Source organism: Mustela lutreola, chromosome 5, assembly GCF_030435805.1.
Source record: "Mustela lutreola isolate mMusLut2 chromosome 5, mMusLut2.pri, whole genome shotgun sequence".
Classification (NCBI taxonomy): Eukaryota; Metazoa; Chordata; class Mammalia; order Carnivora; family Mustelidae; genus Mustela; species Mustela lutreola.
The window spans coordinates 94,864,559-94,882,403 of NC_081294.1; the positions used below are offsets into that span (position 1 = coordinate 94,864,559).

A 17,845-nucleotide genomic window follows, 5' to 3' on the forward strand; every position below is an offset into this window, starting at 1 on the left:
ACTTTTCCCCCACTTGCTCTAGATTAATCTTTCGTAGTGTCGAAGTGGATAGTCTTTCAGTTGCTAAATAGTAAGTAGAACTGATTTTTCCCCCTTCTACCATCTGGACTGTGGTTACTTTAGAAGAGGTTGTAAGAATGCGGTGAGACGAAAAGTTTAAAGCAATCGGAAGAAAGCGTGCCTTTGTTCAGCACTAGGTCCAGAAGTTTTAGTTTCCTAAAATACATACAATGTATATATTTTATTTATTAAGTTATCGAACCTGGCAGCGCCGGTTTTGGAAAAAAAGTTAGGTCGCTGCAGCGAGGGGTTTACTGTTGTTGAGATGGCTGCCACATTTGTTTATACTGTTGCCGATTACTTGACTTTTGCGTTAATTGTATATAGAGGTTTTGTTTTCTTTTTAGTTGCAGCCCTTAGAAACGTATGTGGTCGGATTTTATAAACGAACTTTGCCATACTTAGTCTTTTTGTTTTTTTTTTTTTTAAGGTGGGAGATGTATTTCTTCAGTAGCTGGCTCCTTTTCGGACGTTTACAATCTCAATGATACTTGTTTGGTTAATCGAAAGGAAGGAAGTATCTGCTTAATTTTTCTTGTAAGTGACCTAGGAAGGAGAAGGAGAAAGTATTATGGGTAAAGAGTTGTAATTAAAAAACAAATACACCCGTAAGTAGTCTGATCTCTTAGGACTCCTCTGTAGTTAAGAACAGAATATATAAAGGAAAGTAAAACGCTTAAAAAGATTTTTATGGAGGTCTTATTGATTATAATAAACATCAGTTCTTTTACTTTAGTACTTTATTTACATTTTTGTATTGGTCCAAATGTTTTGGCTGGTTCTGTCTAGTAAGTGATAGGTGCAGAAAATTAGTGAAACATGGGAGACATTCCACCGGTCAGAGCTATAAACACTTCTGAACCAATTGGTAGTCCTTAAAGAAAAAACTAGTTTGTTCACAACAAACACAAATGGCTTTTTGGTTGGTGTTTTATTTATTATTATTTTTAAAAGATTCTATTTATTTATTTATTTATTTATTTGACAGAGAGATCACAAGTAGGCAGAGAAGTAGGCAGAGAGAGGGGGAAGCAGGCTTCCGCAGAGCAGAGCGTCGGATTCGGGGCTCGATCCCAGAGATCTTGACCTGAGCTGAAGGCAGAGGCTTAACCCAGTGAGCCACCCAGGCTCCCCTGGTTGGTGTTTTAGTATGTCTTTTTTTTTTCCCCTTATACTGTGGTAAAGGAGGTGAAACATAATACCGTGCTTTGGAATAAATATTAAATGAGTATGGCATCCTGTTGATAGGTATATTTTAACTGTAAATTAATATTTAGTTTGCTCATGCTACTCCATGAAAAATAGTTGACATTCTTTAGTTGAAAGAAGATATAGCTTTTGAAGAGCAGGACCAAATTATTTCACAGCTTGTTTATTATGTTAAGTACATTTCCAAAATGGGAGTCTCTTAACTATTATTATATATTGTATTGATTTTTTTCCCCTCAGAGGTCGTCTTTAAAAATTTATCATTTATTTATTTGGTTGGTAAGGTGGTGAACCATCAAGTCATTCCTGTTAAATCAGAATAGCTTTATGAAGGAATTTAAAAGTCTATAAGTGATCTACTTTATGATTTGGGACATAACGAAAGAGGTTATTCTTGGGCATCCGAAGGAGCAGAACAAAATAAATGGCATTGAACTTCAGTTTCCTTATATGGCTTCTACTTGGCCTCAGAGCAACAGAGCCTTAATAGAGCAAGTCTTTTGTAGAAAATTATCACTCTGTGAAGATGTTTCTCTGCATTAGTAAATTTTACAAGTGAGAAGTATTGCAGCACTTGAAAGTGACTGCTTAAATCCGTTTTTAGATAAAGTTCTTGATTTTTTTTTTTTTTTTTTTTTTTATTTTGAGCATCAGTAGTATGTTTAGATGCAGAGAGCACACTTTAAAAATGTGAAATGTTCACCCTTGTAGAACCTTGGATTCCTTTTGTACCATCAAGACAAAATTCACTTTGTGGTTTACTTAGAATTCTGTTACTTCAGTACTGAATTAACGTAATTAATTTCAGGCTTTATACTATTGTCAAACTACATATTTTCAAGCCTTGTTTAAAATGTGACTGTACGGTTTGAAAAGAGGTTACAGAAAGATGGTAAACAGTTGAAATATTCAAGTGGCTTTACATTTTGGATATTCTTCTTAGTATTCTTTTTCTATACTTCTTAGTCTTGTATGGGTTTTCTTAGATTAAATTGGTAAATCTGGAGTACTTCTAAACCTTTTGTTTACACTGCACAAAGTACGTATTTAGTGGCGGTATTTATGGAAAGTACTTAGGAGTTTTCAGTAGTGATAAACTTAATCCTTCAACTAATTAATTCAAATATTACATTATAAAGTTCACTTGTTCAGATCAAGCTTTTGCAAACTTCTCATGTCTGAAAAGCTTACAGTGGTTCAAATATGGAAACCAGCTTTTTATTGCATGTTATTTCTTAATGAAGTAGTAGCTATAGTTACAGACATTTTATGTATATCATTGGTAAATCTCTAAATTCACTTCTTTTAGAGATGCTGATATTGAACTCTTGGTAGTAAACAATACCTTACTTTAAGAAACACTTAAAAATTTCAGAAAATTAGGTGCATCTTTCAGCATTTATTTTAAATAATTGTTTATAGATAACATAATTTAGACTTAAAGCTGTTTTGGCTAGGAATAAATTATGGCAGTGTTCATAAAGTATTTGGGTTTATGCAGAATTTTAATGATGCTGGATAGCAAAGTAATTCTCTTTTTTGAGTGCTGCTTAGCTAGATTCTATTTAAACACTTTGTTGCTTGCATTTTTGTTTTGACTCTTTCCTTTGCCTATTTCCCTATTAGATGCTTGGGGGGGGCGTGGTAAGAACACCTGTGTTGTAAATTCTAAAGAGGTCTTTATCTTTTCCTTTCTTGACAACATAAATTGTACTTGTGCAAAATAGATTTTTCAGTTTTTGCATGCAGGCTGTTTGCTCCTGCCATAGAAACGAATACGTGAATTATACTTTACAGTACATACTTCTGAATTTTGTAAGGAAAGAATTCAGCACTTCTGCCTCCAAGTTTTCTTTGACTAGATACTTTTTTGTTTCTTCCTTGGTGCCTCTCATAACTAACTCTTGAACCATACTGCACCCATTTTTCAGATTTACCTTTAGTTTTCTCCTCTGTCTTAGGTTTCCTAATTGTAAAATAGGAATCTAGCTATTATTATGCTTTGTCTTCTCATTTCTTTTTTTTTTTTTTTAAAGATTTTATTTATTTATCAGAGAGAGAGAGGGAGAGAGGGAGCACAGGCAGACAGAACGGCAGGCAGAGGCAGAGGGAGAAGCAGGCTCCCTGCTGAGCAAGGAGCCCAGTGTGGGACTCGATCCCATAACACTGGGATCATGACCTGAGCCGAAGGCAGCTGCTTAACCAACTGAGCCTCCCAGGCGTCCCTGTCTTCTCATTTCTTTAGCTTCCTATTTTTTGTAGTTTGCTTCATTTGCTTCCTCTATTTTCTCCATGTTCAGCTATTTCTTGATTATGTGTTGCTCTTTCCCTCTTTTCTAAACTTTATGAGTCCGTGCTCATCACCTAAAAAAACTATTCACAAAATGAATAGAAAAAATTTATTTGCCCCATTTAATTGTAAATATCACTTTTGCATTACCACTCAGTTTACATGCCAGTATTATAACCAGATACTCATAATAGATTTTTAAATTTATGTTTCCTAAACTTTTTTTTTTTATAAATATCCACAAAATTACCTCTGTTAAGATCATGTTGTTATGTACTCCTTTATTAAGACACTGTAAACCCCTCTACCTTTTTGTTTCATTATGCTTTTGGCTTTTTAAAACATATAAGCTTGGGCGCCTGGGTGGCTCAGTCATTAAGCAGCTGCCTTAGGCCCAGGTCATGATCCTGGGATCAAGTCCCACATCCGGCTTCCTGCTCAGCAGAGAGCCCGCTTCTCCCTCTACCTCTGCCTGCCGCTCTGCCTACTTATGTTCTCTATCTCCCTGTTAAATAAATAAATAAATAAATAAAATCTTAACACGCACACACACACAAGCTTATATCTCTATTTTTCTTCTCCATTTGTCCCTTTCTTTTCTGTCCTATCCCTCAGGTTAGATGTCTTTTCTCTCAGTGTCCCTAAAATTTTGAAATTCCCTTCTTTTGTTTGTTTTTATAAAATAAGCACGGTGGAATTCTGTCACTTACTTTATTTTTGTCACTGGAATTTTTGTTTCAGGTACCATTGGATGAAGGCCTTGCCAGGCTTTATAAATGGTAGTATGTAAGACAGTAGAAAAGATTATCTAAAAATGAAGTTAATAAAAGAAGACTTTATCTGAAGAATACCTATGATTTTAGGTATATAGAATATAGTAGAAAAAGTAGGAAATAATTTTTTTTTAAAGATTTTATTTGTTTATTCGACAGAGAGAGGTCACAAGTAGGCAGAGAGGCAGGCAGAGAGAGAAAGAGGGAAGCAGGCTCTCCGCTGAGCAGAGACCCTGATGTGGGGCTCGATCCCAGAACCCTGGGATCATGACCTGAGCCGAAGGCAGAGGCTTTAACCCTCTGAGCCACCCAGGTGCCCCTTGGAAATAATTTTAAAAAGTAATCAAAGTGGGTGTAATAACATCTGGGGGCATTAGTTCTATGGCCATCCTTATTCAGAGCCCATTTACTTTTGTACATAGTGAGTGGTTTCCTGGCTTGTTGCTTTATTAGAATGGGTGAGAAAGGGCTATGGCAACATCCTTAAGTTCCTCAGAGGGAACAGGAAAATGGAAAGAAGACTGAATAACTTAGGAAACAGAATAGTCTTTGACAACTTGCTTTAGGACAGTGTGCCTTATACAGTTCATTTGTCCTTAAGAGAATTCACTCTATTTTTAAAAAATTTTTTTAAAAAGAGTTTATTTATTTATTTGACACAGAGAGAGAGATCACAAGTAGGCAGAGAGGCAGGCAGAGAGAGAAAGAGGGAAGCAGGCTCTCCGCTGAGCAGAGACCCTGATGCAGGACTCGATCCCAGGACCGTGAGAGCATGACCTGAGCTGAAGTCAGAGGCTTAACCCACTGAGCCACCCAGGCACCCAGAGAATTCACTCTATTATAGCACAATATAATTATAAGTAATAGTAGTAGACCTAAGGCAACTATTCCAAATTTTTTGGTCTTAGGATCCCTTTATACTCTTAAAATTACTAAGAAGTCCCATAAAGCTTTGTTTTATGTGGGTTATATTTACTTTATTTCCCATATTAGAAATTCCTAAATATCAATTAATTTGTTTAAAAAACCATGAATCTGGGGTGCTTGGGTGGCTCAGTTGGTTAGGCATCTGCTTGCATCTCAGGGTGTGATCCTAGGGTCCTGTGATGGAGCTTCTGGCTCCTGCTCAGTGGGGAGCCCCTGCTTCTCCCTCTCCCTCTGTCCCCCTCTTGTGCATGTGCATGTGAATATGCATGCGTGCACATTCTCTCTCGAATAAATAACATAAATCATAGTATGTTATCATGACATTGATGTAATAAAACAACAAGAACAATTTTTCAAAACAAATGGTAGCAGAATGAGGGACATTGTCAAATATTTCTGCAAGTTTCCTATGTCTGGGTAAATAGAAACAGCTTGGTTCTCACATCTACTTTTATATTCAGTCTGTAGTAAGTTGTTCTGGTTGAATTATATGAAGAAAATCCAGGATTATACAGAGAAGTGATTGGAAAAGGAAGGAGTATTTTCAACATTTTTTTTTATAATTGTGGATGATATTCCTTGATACCACACCAAAAAAAATTTTTTTTATAAAGATTTTATTTATTTGTCAGAGAGAGAGAGCACGCAGGCAGGGGGAGCAGCAGCAGAGGCAGAGGGAGGAGACTCCCCACTGAGCAAGGAGCTCAATATGGGAATCCATCCTAAAACTCTGGGATCATGACCTGAACTGAAGGCAGACACTTAACTGAATGAGACACTTAACTGAATGAGCCACATTTCATTAAGAAATGTTCCCACACCAAAATTTAGAGGATAGCTGCAGTGTCAGATGTGACACTGTATCAGGGAATTTTTGATTCTTGTTACCTGAAAATCCATTAGTTTATCTTGCACTTTGAATCTTTTACCTGTGCATAATTTCGTGACATCCCATAATGGTTGTTGGAGAAATACTGGTTCATTGAGTTATATTTACATTTTCGAGAATTTGATGTATTTCATTAGGTAGTAGAAAACAAAAATTATTAATATCACCACTAATTTCATCAAAAAAGTTTTTAATATTGTGAAGTTGTCAAAATCAGGGTAACAGGTAAACATTTCTGAATTTTCACTTGGAAGTTTGAATATTAATCATTGGTAACAAATTCTGTTAGTGTTTTTCCCTTGCAGTTGCAGGCATACTTGGTTTATTTTTGAGAAAATGTCTGCCAGATTCCTAAGTCTATAAGCATAGTTTGTCATCTGTTCTTTTAGGTCAAAGTGGTGTTTCATGAGAAAAAAGCTAATTTAGCTTATAATTTGAAGTAAATACACAAGTATTTTTCCTCAGCATTGCCATTCTTTCACATAAAATGTTAAAAAGACATGTATTAAAGAGTGGAAATTTAATAAAACTATTTTATACTGCTTTATTAAAGATATTAAGTGAATGTGGCATTTAAAAAGAAATCTGGGAATTAACTGTAGAGAACAAATTGATGGTTACTGGAGGGAAGGTGGGCAGGGTATGGCTTCAACAGGTTATGGGTATTAAGGAGGGCACTTGTGATAAATCCCTGAATTCTGCACCTGAAACTAATATTGCTCTGTATGTTAACTACCTGGAACTTAAATAAAAGCTTCAAGGAAAAAAGAAGATATCTGGGAATATGCAGTGGTGTTCATATAGCTTGATTCCAGTGGTTTTGCACTAAGGTGCTAGCAATTTTACCCACTGGATTTTTGCTGCATACCTGTTAATGTAATAGGAGAGGACACATGATGTTTCAGTATAATTGTGAAAATAGTTTTGATCTTAAAGAATCTTTCAAAGTGTCTAAGGACTTCTAAGGCCCAAGGAGTGCACTCTGCACTTTGAAAACTTAGATGAATGTTGAGATTTATGGAGCTTTCATTATTTCCTTTGATTTGTGCTCCTGTGTGTGGTGTATGTATGTGTGTGTGTGTCTTCTAGCATTACATTCTGAAAGAATCCTGAGGCTTGACATTTTATTTTAGTTCACCAATTTAGCCTTCACTTATTTTCAGTTACTTTATTTAGTGGGAAGGATAGAGTTTCTGGGAACTCTTGATTTTTCATGGGAGTAGATTTTTTTAGAGAGAGGGATGGAGAGCACGTGTGCGGTGGCAGGGCGTAGGTACAGCGGAAGAGGGAGAGAGAATTTTTTTTTTTTTTTTAAGATTTCATTTATTTATTTGACAGATCACAAGTAGGCAGAGAGGCAGGCAGAGAGAGGGGGAAACAGGCTCCCTGCTGAGCAGAGAGCCCGATGTGGGGCTCAATCCCAGGCCCCTGAGATCATGACCTGAGCTGAAGGCAGAGGCTTAACCCACTGAGCCACCCAGGCGCCCCGGGGGGAGAGAATCTTAAGCAGGTTCCGTTTTCAGTGTAGAGCCAGGATGCGGCGCTTGATCTCATATTCCTGAGATCATGACCTGAGCTGAAATCAAAAGTCGAATGCTTCACCAACTGAGCCACCCAGGCATCCCATAGGAGTTGATTTTTAATTTTTAGTTGTATTTTTTATTTACTTGTAACCTGTTGAGTCTCTGAGATAAAACTTTTACATTGTCTTCTGTTTCCTCTATTAGCAGTATAGGAGATTTGATCTTACTGTACTTGGTATATCCATCATGCTTCTAGTTTTTTCTCATGTTTGATTGTTCATTGTGGTTATTGCTTTGTATTATGATCCAGATTGTATGGTATTGGTCATTTCATGGTATTCTCCCAGCCCATGTGAATCCCTGTTATTCTGGCTTTGGTATAGTTAGTTAGTTAGCTAATGGCTTTCTCCTTTAGGGTATGTGGTAGTTTGTCCTCTTACAGGTGTTTCCTGTCCCTCAGGGGGTAATATTCCCATTTTCACAGTTATACTGCCCAAGTGCCAGAAATCCCATAGTATAGCGTGCCTGCTGGAGGCCTTAACCATGCAGCTGTTCTATGGTTTTATTACCTGGGTAACTGCCCAGGACACACTTCGCAGTCCTCCTTGCAAAGAAAACTTATTCTTTTTGGAGATCCCACTTTGTTTTGTATTTGGTTCCTCAGATGTGTTGTGGTTTGTTGTCATCCCTTCCCTTCCCCCCTTTCACTTCAGATTCTCAACAAATTCCATTCTGTGTTGTTATCTGTAGATAAACTCTTCTCTGGTAACTGCTACAGATTTTTCGGTAATATTTCTTTCATGTTTAAAAGTTTAGAATAATGACAAATATACAGAAAAGTTGAAAGCATAGTAACAAAAACCTTTCTTGTCCCTGACATATATGAGAGTATGTTGCCCACCTGATCGATGCTCCATTACCCCCAAATACTTTTTTATTACCTACAAAGAGGGACATTATCCTGTGTAATGACTTTATAACTGTCAAAATTAGGAAGTTAACAAAGACTACATTTCCCACATCTAAATCTTACCAGTGTCCCCCACGTCTGTTAGAGCAAAAAGACCCACATGACAATCTTATATTACATTTAGTTGTCATGTCTTTAGTCTCTTTTAATCTGGAACAGTTTCTGTGTTTACTTTCAAGGATTTGACTCTTTTCAAGATTGTAGATCTAGTTATTTTGTAGAATATCCCTTAATTCTATTTCTGTGATGTTGTCATGATTAGATCTTTGATTAGATTTTGTGATTAGATTTAGATTTTTATGATTAGGTCTTTGGAAGGGTTATCATGGAAGTGATGTTGCATTCTTCTCATTGCTCTTATCAGGTCATAGGCAATTTCAGTTGTCCCATTATTGATGAGAGTCATTGATTATGCGATTATGGTTGTAACTACCAGATACCTCCTATGTCAAGGTATACTTTCCTTACTTGCAATTAATAAATATTTGGGGGGTAGGTACTTTGGAACTATGTAAACATTTTCTTCTTTATTATTTTTTTAAAAGATTTTATTTATTTATTTGACAGACAGAGATCACAAGTAGGCAGAGAGGCAGGCAGAGAGAGAGGAGTATGTAGGCTCCCTGCCTGGCAGAGAGCCCGAGGTGGGGCTTCTTCCCAGGACCCTGGGATTATGACCTGAGCCGAAGGCAGAGGCTTTAACTTAGGCACTCCTTCTTTATTTTTAACTTACTCATTTATTTACATTACCATAAACTATTACATTCACTGGGTTATAATCTATTATCATTTGTTTTGATACTCAGATGTTCTGGATTTGGGTAGTGAGAACCCCTTCTAGCTGGCTTAATTTCTTCTTTCTTTTTGATACAGTTCTTCCTTCTTGTATCCAGCACAATATGGTGTTCTAGAGTTACCATTAAACTTGCTCCGGTAAGTTTTAGTGGAAAATGGTACTTAGAAGCCAAGATCTGGGCACTTCTTGTCTTTGTTGCTTCTTGGGGTATTGCTGCTCCCAGGCCGCCTTAAGTGCATTAAGCTAGGGGATATTTTTGTATGCACACACGTATACATTCACATTTATGAATATATTTCAGTAAATATAGGATGGTTTCTCAGAGATACATTTCATTTTAATTCAGTACCACAGGGTTCATTCTCATGTTGTCCCTTTCCATAGTTGTAATTTATTTCTGATAGTGAGAACTAGTTTTGTTTCTATACTTTTTTTTTTTTTTTTTGGTGAGGGAGATGTGATAACATGTTTTCAGACAGACATTTTCAGACAGAAGACAAGCCCCTGTAGTCAAATTAATTTTCAAAGTATTTCTAAAGAGATACAATTCTAAAGTGTAATGTTTGGTATAATATATTTAGGTGAAATATTTCATTCCTTGGTAATCACACGTTACTGTGTGAAAGGTGGATGGAAAGAATCATATTCTTATTGTCTACATTGGCTGCATCCTTATGGAGGTAATGTTGAAGCTCAATTTTAGTTGAGTGCAGTAATTTTGATATAACTATGCTTTCTGCATTGAGGTTATATTGTTTGTAAGACTCCAAAGTTTGGCATACATATTGATCTTTCTGATAACGGTGTCCTTGGAATTTCAAACCTTAGACTAAATCTAGAGTCTGGATTGGATGGTGGGGCAGGGATGAAGTGGTTTCATTTGTATTAGGTGTAAATGTAAGAAACCTATGATCTCCCTGCCAAGGCTTTTATTTAGCCTTGGAAAGAATTGGTTTAACTTCCCCATCCTTAGAGATTTTGAAGTGATTTAAGAAGTGTACTGGCATGGCATCTGGGCGGCTCAGTCAGTTAAGCATCTGCCTTCAGCTCAGGTCATGATCCCAGGGTCCCAGGTTCAAGCCCCACATTGGGCTCCCTGCTCAGTGGGGAGCCTGCTTCTCCTTCTCCCTCTGTCTGATGCTCTGCCTGTTTGTGTTCTCTCTGTCAAATAAATACAATCTTAAAAAAAAAAAGAGAGAGAGAGAGAGAAGAAGTAGTAGTAGTATACTGGCATTTCTTTTTGTGATTAGAATTAAGATTTGCTTTCAGTCTTCTAGGAAAAGATAAGGATTCTGAAAGCAGCAAATGGATTCTTTGGGTGCCCTGTTAATCTTTGGGGATTTCAAAAGATTTTGTTCATTATCCTGGGACTAACTGAAGAGTAACAGAGACTGTGAATAGTAGATAAACTTTGATTTCTTAGTGACACTTGATATCAACCTAGTGTCTTGTCTGCTCTTGTGAAAATGATCCCCAAGCCAGAAACCCTGGGAGTCTTCTTCCTTACCTTAGTTACTGAAGTCAGTACTACTTTTATCAGTTCTTTCTTTTAGGTATCCGTAGACCAAGTTATTTTAGAGTAGGTTAGAAAGGCTAGATAAGGTACAAGCAGTGACAGGCTTTGGTAGGCAAAGGGCTAAAACAATTACATTTTTTTTTCTGATTATAAATATTCAATACAGAAATATATAGCAAAAAATTTTTCCATAATCGCATCTCCCAGATATTCTGGTATTAGTGTGTTGTGTATTTTTATGAATACTTTAGTGTGTATTCCATCATTTCACTGTTCATCTATATACATGTCTAAGTATTTTTAAATATAAGTGGGAGATATGTTTCAATTATATATATATATCAATTACATATTTAGAGATCTAGTAGGTATGTATATGTGTTAATAAGCGTTATGGTTGTTATACATACAGTACTGTACAGAATATATGTTTATTCTCTATTTTTTTTGCACATAAATGTTTGCACTTTTATTTGCTTTTTTTCTGCCAGATAAATACCCAAAGTTTATTTGCTATGTATGTAATTCTAGTTGATTGATAGAAGCAAATTCCCTCTGAAGATATTGTATCAATTTACACTTTCACAAATAATATGTAAGCATACCTTTCTAAGTGCATTCTTGAACAAATTGGATATTAGCTATCTTGAAATAGTTGTGCAAATCTGAGATAGGGAGTAAAGTATAATAGGTAAGGACATAAGCTTTGGAGTCAGAGTGCCTAGATTTAAATCTGTTGCTTACTAACTGACGTTGGCAAGTTCATTGTAAGAATTCTTTTAAGAATATGACATTTTTGTATGCCTTTTGTGTTTCACATGGATTTAATTGGTTTATTGCTTATATGCTATTGGGTTATATAGAAGTTTAAATTTTGATATAGTGAGGCACCTGTGTGGCTTAGTGGGTTAAGCCGCTGCCTTCAGCTCAGGTCATGATCTCAGGGTCCTGGGATCAAGTCCTGCATCAGGCTTTCAGCTCAGCAGGGAGCCTGCTTCCCTACCCTCTCTCTCTGCCTGCCTCTCTGCCTGCTTGTGATCTCTCTCTGTCAAATAAATAAATAAAATCTTAAAAAAATTTTTTTATGTAGTCAGATTAATCATATTTATGCATTTATGGGTTTAATGATATTCTTGAAAAGGATTTGTGCTAAGATTATAAATATAATAACCTAAGTTTAAGTAGTGAAACAATCATCTGGATTTATTCTTAAGATATTCTTAAGATATTAGGATAATATTACCGTTTGTTGGGTAAATCTTTTTACCTGTAAAATTCTATCTTTATCAATAGTATATTCCCAAATATACTTAATTAATGTCAAGATTTTTGTTTTTGTTATGGTAATACTATATTTTCTTGATTTTTTTTTTTTTCCTTCATTACAGTATGCTTAATACCTGAAAGTTTTGGATTATCGGGGTGCCCGGATGGCTCAATTGTTAGGTGTCTGCCTTTGGCTCAAGTCATGATCCCAGAGTCATGGGATGGAGCTTGCCCGGGGATCCCTGTTTGCCAGAAAGCCTGCTTCTCCCTCTCCCACTGCCCCTATTTGTGTTCCCTCTCTTGCAGTGTGTGTGTATGTGTGTGTGTGTGTGTGTGTCTCTCTCTGTGTCAAATAAATAAATCAAATCTAAAAAAAAAAAAGTTTTGTCTTATCACCTTATTTTTGTTTTTAAAGATTTATTTTTTTAATTTGGGAGAGAGAGCTTGCATGCATATGCATGAAGGGCCAAGGCAGAGAGAGAGAGAAACCCCAGCAGACATGATGCTGAACATGGAGCCTGACCTGGGGCTTGACCTCACCATCCTAAGATAATGACCTGAGCCAAAATCAAGAATCAGTTGCTTAGACAACTGAGCCACCCAGGCACCACTATCAGTCTGCTTTAAAAAGAATTTTCCAGGGGCGCCTGGGTGGCTCAGTGGGTTAAAGACTCTGTCTTCGTTTCAGGTCATGATCTCAGGGTCCTGGGATCGAGCCCCGCATCAGGCTCTCTGCTTGGCAGGGAGCCTGCTTCCCCACCCCCTCCTGCCTGCCTACTTGTGATCTCTGTCTGTCAAATAAATAAATAATATCTTAAAAAAAATTTTTTTTCCAGATCGACTTGAGTCATTGTAAGTTCTAAATGCTTCTTGCTGTGTTGATGGAGAATCGCTTCTTGGCCTTTTGGCTAAGATCAAGTATGGTTCTTGATTGAGAGTGCTTTGAGTTCATAGATTACTTAGGAAGTATAATCTAATATACCATATGTCTTTATAGGAAGGTGAGCTTTCCATTTATTTAATAGTTATATGCCTTCCAGTGTGTTTATGATTTTCTTGTTGTCAAATCCATATTTCTTATTAGTATGTATTTTTAATTTATTTTATTTTATTCTATTTTAAGATTTTATTTATTTATTTGACAGAAGGAGATCACAAGTAGGCAGAGAGGCAGGCAGAGAGAAAGAGGAAGGGAAGCAGGCTCCCCGCTGAGCAGAGAGCCCAACATGGGGCTTGATCCCAGGACCCTGAAATCATGATCTGAGCCGAAGGCAGAGGCTTAACCCACTGAGCCACCCAGGTGCCCTAGTATGCATTTTTTTTTTTTTAAGATTTTATTTATTTATTTGACAGACAGAGATTACAAGCAGGCAGAGAGGCTGGCAGAGAGAGGGGAGGAAGCAGGCTCCTCACTGAGCAGAGTGCCCAACACAGGGCTCGATCCCAGGACTCTGAGATCATGACCTGAGCCGAAGGCAGCGGCTTAACCCACTGAGCCACCCAGGCTCCCCCCTGGTATGCATTTAAAAAAATTTTTTTTATTTATTTGACATAGCACAAGTAAGGGGAGCTGTGGGCAGAGGGAGAGGGATAAGCAAAGAGCCTGATTCGGGATTTGATCCCAGGGGCCCTGGGATCATGACCTGAGCTGAAGGCAGACACTTACTCCACTGAGCCACCCAGGTGCCCCTAGTATGCATATTTCTTGTATTTATAAAGAAATGCGTATATTTTTTGCTGTGTTTATTTCCACAAAGTTAATAGAAGGAGGGTGAGAACTATTGCTGTTGTGAATGAATTTCATTAATTGTATTCTTATCTGGGTATAAAATAGAGGAAGGAGATTGTTCATATGTATCACCTACTGTATTCTGAATACTTGAAAAAATTGCTAATAGATTTTTATTCATGTACTTAGATCTAGGTATATAATTTATTGCACTTGTCAAAGTACTATTTATTTTTAATTGAATAATAAATATATTAAATAATATATTCTAACATTTAACCCATCTTTTTAACTACAAAAATTTTTTGAAGTTTTTTTAAAAATTGCAGTTGGTTAATATACAGTGCACTGTTAGTTTTAGGTATACAATATGGAGACTCAACACTTCCGTACATCACCCTGTGCTCATCATAGCAAGTGTATTCCTGAATCCCCATCACCTGTTTCACCCATCTGCCCTACCCTAACCTCCCTTCTGGTGTAACTGTTAGTTTGTTCTTTATTAACTGCAGAATTCTTCCCTTACTTGCCTTACATTGTTTGAGACCATCGGCTACTGTTAGGGTAGCAATGTGATTAATTTAGTCTTCATTAGTGGAATAGGTAATTTTTATTGCTGCCCAGGACCTTCCATTTAATCAGACTGTATTTGCTTTCTTTAGCATTGTTTGGCTGTGGGAATGGAAAGGACCAAATGTAATTTGCTAAACTGAGTGCGACTTGTTAGAGAAATAAAAATCCTTGGGTTGATAGAAGTTGGTATCTTCTACTGTAGTTCTGCCCCTTAATTGCCTCTTGAGGGTATTTTCAAGTAATACTTGACTGGCTTCATGAACCTTCTTGTTTCTTAACAAGAAAAAAAATAATTCTGATTATAAACATTTTCCTTGAATTGCTTAGTACTTAGTATGATGCATAGTAATAATTATGGATACCATTAAATGGCAGTTATTTTGGTCCTTTGATTATAATAGTAAATTCTCTACTTAGGTAGTTTATACACATAAAAAATGTTTTTGTCAGTTGATATGTTTCACTGGCTTATTAACCTTATTCTTCCCTGTAATATAATTAATACATAATTTGGGTGTGAGTGAAAGATATGTTCCCCAGAATGCTTATATTTTCCTCATATTTAATGGGATTTATCTCTGAAAATGACTAACTTAGAAAATAGTCTATTCTAGATAACCCCCCTATCTTTTTTTTTTTTTTAATTAGCAGAAAAGAAAACTATTGGCCTAGATGGGGAAGTGAAATCCTAGAGGTAATTTAGTTTGTTAGTGATGTAAATGAGGTTTGAAAAATAAATGCAGTTTTCCTGACCGTATTGATTTTTTTTTTTTTAATTCAGTTAGCTAACATATAGTACATCATTAATTTCAGATGTACTGAAATTAGCTTTCCTAGGTATTTTTTGAAGTATACATTTTCTTTAGAATAGCACTGTTTAGGATGCCTTGGTGGCTCAGTTGCTTAAGTGTCCACCTCTGGCTCAGGTCATGACCCCAGGGTCCTGGGATGGAGTCCCATGAGCAGAGAGCCTGCTTCTCCCTTTATCTGCTGCTCCCCCTGCTTGTGTGCATGTGCACTGTCTCTCTGACAAATAAATAAAATCTTTTAAAAAAATAGAATAGCACTGTTTTTTTGTGCCAGATGTTTATTTTTTGCTTTTTAAATTTTCACCCCTCCCGGCTTTATTGAATACCATTGACATATAATATTGTGTAAGTTTATGGTGTACAGTGTGTTGATTGCCTCCAGTGTGTTAGCTGACACTTTCTTCTCAGCACATTTTTTTCTTAACAATTGTCAAGTATGTAACACTGTATTAACAATAAAATCTATCACAGTGCTGTGCATTAGATTCCCCAGAACTATACTTTTCTTCCCCTTCAGAACCATACTTAACTGGAAGCTAAAATAGCAATATTTTCTGAATATTTTTAATAGGTATTGTAGAAAAACAAGTTCTAGGCTCATGCAAATAATGAAACCTTGGATGAATGAAACCTTGGATGAATAAACCTTGGATGAATAAACAAGTTCTAAGCTCATGCAAATTATGAAACCTTGGCAGATGCCAGTTTGTCATAGATGATCATTTTAAAATTTAGAAATAACTGGAATACAGCTTATTTTACAAAAAATAAAAATGAAATCCATATTTGAGCCAAGAGGATCTATGGAAAGATTTATCCTGAAGCAGTATGTAATTGGTAATCTCAAAAAAAGTTTTTTTTAAGATTTTATTTATTTTTTTCAGAGAGAGAGATTGAGAGAACACAAGCCAACAGAGTAACAGAGCGGGTGGGAGAAGCCACTGATCAGGGAGCCTGACAGGTGTCTGGATCCCAATACCACCAGATCATGACCCGAGCTAAAGGCAGAGGCCCAACTGACTGAGCTAGTCCCTGTAATCTCAAATTTTAAAGAAACAGACTACCTTTTGAGTAGTTTCAGATTTTCAGAAAAATTGAGAAGGAAGTATGGAGTTGCCACCTACTCCATTAGTGTTTCCCCTTTAACTGCCCGGTACATTTGTTGCAATTGGTGAACCAATATTGTTAACTTTTTTTTTTTTTTTTAAAGATTTTGTTTATTTATTTGACAGACAGAGATCACAAGTAGGCAGAGAGGCAGGCAGAGAGAGGGAAGGGGAGAAGCAGGCTCCCTGCTGAGCAGAGAGCGGATGTGGGGCTTGATACCAGGACCTTGGGGTCATGACCTGAGCCAAAGGCAGCGGCTTAACCAACTGAGCCACCCAGGCACCCCTGTTGTTAACATTATTAACTCAGTTTACATAAGGGTTTACTCTTTGTGATGTATATTCTGTGGGTGGTTTTGTTTATTATTATTATTTTTTTAATTTTATTTTTTTATTTGACATAAAGCAAGAGCAGGAGCAGGGCAGAGAAAGAGGGAGAGGGAGAAGCAGACTCTGCAAAGCAGGAAGCCTGATGTGGGACTCAATCCCAGGAGCCGGGGATCTTGACCTGAGCTGAAGGCAAAGGCTTAATGGACTGAGCTTATTCATTTTTGGCAATTTATGGATAAGTGAAATTAATGATAGCAACATTATATAGAATGAGAGGGAGGAACTGGGAATATTCTAAGAATTCTCTTTTATAATGCTCCGCATTACTTGAGAAGATCAAATTACTTTTACTGGCATGTATGTAGGAATAATGCAATGCAGAATGTAAAACTACCTGTATTGAATATTTGGAAGCTGATTTTTATTTTTTTAATTTTTTTAGAGATTTATTTATGTATTCATTTGACGCAGAGAGCATAAGTAGGCAGAGAAGCAGGCGGGGGTGGGGGTTGGGGGTGGGGATGGGAAGCAGAGTCCCTGGCGAGCAGAAAGCCCGATGTGGAATTCCATCCCAGGACTCTGAAATCATGACCCGAGCCAAAGGCAGAGGCTCAACCCACTGAGCCACCCAGGAGCCCCTGGAAGCTGATTTTTAAAGAAATTATAAACTTTTGATAATTCATGTCCAGTTTCTGGGAAAATAAAATTTAAATATTGATCTGTTTGAGAAATTCTGAGAAATAAGCACAATTACAGATGAAAGTGGGAGCATTCTCATCGTTAAATTTTTTAATGATTGTTCTGCAACTCCTACGTGGCTTCTTTCTACACATTATCATCTATCAAGTCCAACTGAAGTACCACTGTTTTCCCCTGAAGCTTCCTCAGGTTATTTAAGTTTTCTTTTCTTTGGATTTATAACTTAAAAATTTTTTTGAATTGTTGTAAAAATTACTTTTGTATTGTTGTAAAAATTGTTGTAAAAATGATTACTGCTCTAATGATTTTTAAGTGTACAGGTCAATAATAAGTCTACATTTTTGTTCATTAATCATCACTATCTTTAGAACTCTTCTCAT

General features: G+C 36.6%; 1 protein-coding gene across 12 annotated transcripts in view; it reads left to right on the top strand.

Annotated features, from left to right (window-relative positions):
• Positions 1–17,845, top strand: part of ERBIN (erbb2 interacting protein) — a 126,747-nt gene that overhangs the window by 257 nt on the left and 108,645 nt on the right. Inside the window, exons 2-3 of one of the 12 annotated variants that reach the window (XM_059175122.1) lie at positions 491–597; positions 1,049–1,196. The exons of 10 other annotated variants lie outside the window; for them this stretch is intronic. The gene's annotated coding sequence lies outside the window, so the exon portion shown is untranslated. The remainder of the gene's footprint in view (positions 1–490; positions 598–1,048; positions 1,197–17,845) is intronic. One more of the 12 variants, XM_059175121.1, reaches the window with a different exon arrangement.